The sequence below is a fragment of the Peromyscus leucopus genome, chromosome 7 (assembly GCF_004664715.2).
Source record: "Peromyscus leucopus breed LL Stock chromosome 7, UCI_PerLeu_2.1, whole genome shotgun sequence".
Classification (NCBI taxonomy): Eukaryota; Metazoa; Chordata; class Mammalia; order Rodentia; family Cricetidae; genus Peromyscus; species Peromyscus leucopus.
The window spans coordinates 504,675-510,610 of NC_051069.1; the positions used below are offsets into that span (position 1 = coordinate 504,675).

At 42.0% G+C, this 5,936-nt stretch overlaps 1 non-coding gene across 1 annotated transcript; it reads left to right on the forward strand.

The window, feature by feature from the left end:
* Nucleotides 1–3,386: 3,386 nt before the first annotated feature.
* Nucleotides 3,387–3,494, forward strand: LOC114692083. The gene has a single exon (XR_003734337.1). It is a non-coding gene; the product is annotated as a U6 spliceosomal RNA (small nuclear RNA).
* Nucleotides 3,495–5,936: the final 2,442 nt, after the last annotated feature.

A 5,936-nucleotide genomic window follows, 5' to 3' on the forward strand; every position in this document is an offset into this window, starting at 1 on the left:
CCACCACTGCCCGGCTCTCTCCCTTTTCTTTTATGATTCTTCTCACTCGGTAGAGCTCTTCCATTTGCTTCTTCACCTAATGAAATACTCAGCTCAAGCTTCCTCCTTCCTCACAGCAGCCTTCTGTAACGGCACGTCTAGTGCATGTGTACATATATTCCATAATGTCCATCAAACCATCCATAGCCGTTGGATTCATAATAATCCAAGACAGTCTAAATGCCCATCAATAATAAGCCGTTTAATAAGGTTTGGCTTGTCCCCGCATTGGAATGATAAGCATCAATACAAGCAGAGAACGAACTACTAAGAAACAAACGACATAAAAATATCTAACAGACGTAGTGTGAAGTAGAGGAACATAGACTCAAATGAGCACAGTACCATCCCACAGGCCGTGGTGGAAAGCTGAATGGATCCTAAGACAGAGCACACGGGTGACACACACTTCTGAAGCAAGAGGTAATTGCTGGTAGACTGAGCCCTTAAAGTCAGACTAGAAAGAACCAAACTGTTTCGTAGTAACTCACTGGTGTTCCCAGACAAAGACAAGAATGTTTGTAGGAATGCAGAAACAGCCAGGCCCAGCAAGACAATACCACAACATTCCACTAGAAAAGTAGTGTCAGATACACAAAACAGCAGAGCAAACCACTCCAGAATGACTGCTAATGAGAACATGAAATCACTGAAACTGATCCTAAGGTGTGGAGCTGGAAAATTCTTATCAGGCGTTAAAAGAGCTGTGGGAACAGCGTGCGGCATGCTCAGAACAGAAAGTGGAGGCAGGGATGCTCTGAAAAAACGTCCAACTGAAACAGTTGAAAACCATGAGGACAAAGTAAAATGACTCCGGGTGATCCTAATAGCGTGTTTGACAGCACACACGAGAAGATCAGCGCACGTGATGGTGTAGAAAAGAGTGAACTCGAGGACGTAGAACTAGAAATAGCAGCCGGGCGGTGGTGGCGCACGCCTTTAATCCCAGCACTCGGGAGGTAGAGGCAGGAGGATCTCTGTGAGTTCGAGGCCAGCCTGATCTACAGAGCGAGTTCCAGGAAAGGCGCAAAGCTACAAAGAGAAACCCTGTCTCGAAAAACTTAAAAAAAAAAAAAAAAAAAAAAAAAAAAAAAAAAGCAAAATGAAACACAAACAGATGATGGTTTACTCATCAGAACCCAAGTGACCCACAGAATAACTTTAGAAGCTTAATATTTGTACAAATTTTCAGAGGAGAGGATAGAGACAAGGTAACAAAAAAAAATTGAAGAAAAACTCTTGAAATTCTGAAAACTTTAAAACCGAATGAAAGTCATGAACTCACATATTCAAAAAGTTTAGCCAACTCCAAGCGTAAGAAACATTGCAAGCACTGTGCCAAAGAAAACTGTAATTTAATTACTCCAAAAACAATGATAATGAGACAATGCTTAAAAAAAAACCAGCTAGAGTAAAACAGGCATGTTGTGGAGAAAGGAGATAAGGATAATAGTAGGTTTCTTATCAGAAATCTGATAGAAGAACGGGAGGAGGAGCGTCATTAAGGTTCTGCAAGAAGGCAAGCCTATCAACCCAGAGCTCCATATCTAATAAAAACATCTCTCCTCAAAAAGGTAAACCAAAGGCTGTTTACAACAAATACAAACACTCCTCCTGAGCAGACCCGCACTGTGAGAAAAGTTACAGGAAGTCCTGCAGGTAAGAGAAAATGACAGCAGCTGGAAGCCGGAGTCTACAGGAAAGAATGCAGGGCAGCGGGGATCGAACCCCCGGGCAAGTATTTAAAAGGTAACCTTAATAACGTTAAAAGGTAAGCACTGGAACAAAATAATAACGTGACTGTGTGGCAGCAACACTAATACCATAAGGCAAAAAGTAAATAAATAAAAATAAAATAAAATAAACAACAACAACAAAAAACCCACAACCAAAGCCATGGCTACCACCAGCACCACCACTAGCACCAGCACCACCACCAACAAAACAAACATGAAAATAGAGGCTACAGCCGGGCAGTGGTGGTGCATGCCTTTAATCCCAGCACTCAGGAGGCAGAGGCAGGCAGATCTCTGTGAATTCAAGGCCAGCCTGGGCTACCAAGTGAGTCCCAGGAAAGGTGCAAAGCTACACAGAGAAACCCTGTCTCGAAAAGCAAAAACAAAAACGAAAATAGAGGCTGGAAAGATGGCTCAGTGGTGTAAGAGCAGTTGCCGTTCTTCCAGAGGCCCAGAGTTTAGTTCTCAGAACCTACACTGGGCAGCTCTAAACCAACCTCCTGTGACTCAGTTCCGAGGGATCAATTTCTGGCCTCAACAGGCAGCTACATGCATATGTGTGCACAGACACACAGATACATAAATAAAGTATGCATCTTTAAATGAAAGCATTTACTGATACATGCACTAACTATTTAGAGGTAAATATAATAATCTTACATAATGGGAACTATAGAACATTTCTGAGACTAATTAAAGATAATCTGAGTGAATGAAGAGACATGCTTCATTATTGATTTAGAAGTCTCAATATTGTTAAGATGTCAGTTCTTCCCGATTTGTGTTATGGATCCGATGGCTCCTCACTCAGCTCTTGGTAGAAGTTGATGGTAGTAGCTACACAGAAATGAAATGTCTTAAATATCCAAAAACTAAAAAAAAAAGAACAAATGTGTTCAACATCAGTATAAAAATAAAGCAATCAATAAGGTCTGATATTAGTATAAAGACTGACAAAGAAGAATCCAAAAAGATACCCATTATGTGTATATGGAAATGCAGTTTATTTTTATTTTTTAAATTTTATGTGTAGATGTTTTGGCTGAATTATGCCTGTGCACCTCACATGTGCCTGGTGCACACAGACCTAGAAGAGGGCATCAGATACTCTGGAACTAAGTTATAGACAGTTGTGGGTCACAACCTGGTACTGGGACTTGAACCCAGGTCCTCCAAAAGAGCAGCCAATGTGCTCAGCTCTCCTCCAGGCCTGATAAGTAATTTTTTATCTTTTTGAGAAACACATACAACCAATTCAATGGGAAAGGTTCATTGTCAGCACCTAATAGTGCTAGGACATGGGGGGGGGGGAACATGTGTTGCCTTGAATTATAGAGAGCTTTATAAGCAGTGAAAGATTTGGCCACACAAATATTTAGATTTTATGTATGGAAGAAACAGCCTGAATAAGTCAGTGCATGTGGGTTGGATCTTCAGTGCCTCCCAAGGACTCACATATTGCAGGCTCCATTCCCAGCTCATGGTGACAGGATTTCTAGGAGATATCGCATTGAGGAGAAAGGTTGGGTGGTGGTGGGTGTATGCCTTTGTTTTCTTTTTCATTTTTAATGTTTTGAGACAGGGCCTAAGATATCTCAGGATGGTGCTCACTTTGGCAGCACATATACTAAAAAAAAAAAAAATTGGAACGATACAGAGAAGATTAGCATGGCTCCTGAGCAAGGATGACACACAAAATTTTGAACTCACTTCATAACTGAAAACTCAGAAAGGCAACCAAAACCTGAAAAAATTACTCTTCTTCCATTTACCTGTCTACTTGACCTGAGAAAGAATGTCCACACCCTGGGGTCCTCCCTCAATTCCTGCCAATTAAGTTTTAATGCACTATTATGGTCTCTCTGTGTGTGTGATACTTATTTGTGAGTGTGTGCCGCAGCACACTTAACACAGGTCGTAGGACAGATTCTGGGAACTGGTTCCCTCCTTTCTACCTTACACAGGCTCTAGGGGTAAAATTCAGGTCCCCAGGTTTGTATCACAACATTTTTCCCTCGGGGCCATTGTGCAACCCCCTCCTGAAAGATTTTTATAGATCAGAAAGTTGAAGCCTATAAGCAACCAGCCGCTCTGCACTCCCATTCTGACCACTCACAGCTGAGAATGACTGAATTTTTCACTAGAGATGAGCAAATGAGCATGAAAAAGGCCCTGAGCAGACACTCAGTGGATCCTAGTTATAACCAGTGGACGTTCGACATGGAAAGTGAAACATTTTATTGCTGTGAGAAACCCTGATACTCACGACGGTGTTTTTAACTTTGAAGTGAGAAGCATGCTGGCATCAGGGGCAGAGACACAGGTCTGTTGCTTACCCTTGGTGTGATTCTGAACCCAGATCTCCACACTGAACTCTGGCTTTGCAGTGATCCATTTACACCGTTGGTAACTCTGTTGTTATAGTACCCATTATTTTGTCCTGTTGTTTCATGCTTGATTTGTGTGACTGTCCTCCCAACCGATGTTTAGTGGTCAATTTTCATCATCGACAGCTTACCAACAATCATTTGTGTGTAAGACTTGCACCACACATGTTTATTTGATGGATACAAAAATTAGAAAGATTTGCAATACTAAGAGCTGGCGAAAACTACAGGTGGCAATCTGGTCAGGAACACAGTAGGCCAATGATTATTTAAGTGCTATTCAACCAGGTGGTGGCACATGCCTTTAATCCCAGCACTTGAGAGGCAGAGGCAGGTATCTCTAAGTTTGAGGCTAGCCTGGTCTACAATGAGTTCCAGGACAGCCAAGGTTACACAGAGAAACCCTGTCTCAGAAAAAAAGAAAAAAAACTGCTATTCAAACCAAGGCTTAGTGGAACATACTTACAATCCCAGCACTTGGGATATAGAAGCAGGAGGACCAGGAGTTCAAGGCCATCCTCAGCTACCTAGCAAGTTCAAGGTCAGCCTGGGCTATGTCTCTAGATGATAAATGTACAAATATTTACATATTTATAAATAACCAAACAAATAATATGCAGAGTAAGACTCAAGCGGGGGCTGGAGAGATGGCTCATCGGTTAAGAGCACTGGCTGCTCTTCCACAGGTCCTGAGTTCAATTCCCAGCAACCACATGGTGGCTCACAACCATCTGTAATGAGATCTGGTGCCCTCTTTTGGTGTGCAGGCAGAACACTGTATACATAATAATAAAAAAAAAAATCTAAAAAAAAAAAGACCCAAGTTGAGTGTGATGGCACACACTTGTAATCTCAGTACTCAGGAAGCTAAGGTAGGAGCTACTTGGAGTTCAAGGCCAATCTAAGCTACACAGTAAGACCTTTAAAAACAGGAAAGGAAAGGAAATAATAAAATCCGATGTCTTCTTTGGTTATGAAGAAATAGTACAACTCTATCCAAAGCCTTCCTCATCACCCAATGCTTTGGCCCTTTTTGACTTTCTGTCAAGTCTTTGAATTGAGAGAAAACCACTTAGAACCAAGTCTGTGCTTTGTTATTTTGAATCCCACAAAATAGCATCACAATAGATGTCTGCGGTATGGACTGGACAGTAATTTTGAGAAAGAAGGCATCATTAAGGAAACGTTATAGTCTTCATTCATTACCTATTGTAGTTCCTTGGTAAGTAGGGAAATTCTAAGCCAAAGACTGAAGAAATCACATCGTTAAGTTGGGCTCAGTTGGGCTGTCTTGGCCCGTGATCCTCTCTCTTGGCCCCCTCTCTCCCTGCTCACTCACTCTCCCCACCTCTCTCTCCTTTCATGGCCCAGTTCAGTCAACTGGCCATATTTAGTCTGCTACTTTCTCTCCCTACCCTGGACTTCTCCAGGCGCCTCTGGCTGTGCGCTCTCTTATATCTACAATAAAAACCTTCTCCTCAACCATTAAAAAAAAAAGGGGTAGGGCTTATTCCACACTGTGCTGTGTCAATCTTAGCCCAGGATGCATTGAACTTCACTGGTCCCGATTCACGTACTTCTAATACAACTGTGTCAACCCTTGAGTAGTCAAGAGTGAATTATCAAATCCATAGTTTACCTTGGTTTTTTGCTTCTACTCTCTCTAGCTATGGGCACAGACTCTTGGGCACTTTCCTCTTCTTGTGCATGGATGGTAGGGGGATTGACTCATGAATAAAGGAAACCTATGCCTTGCATAAATGGCAAGGAGGAA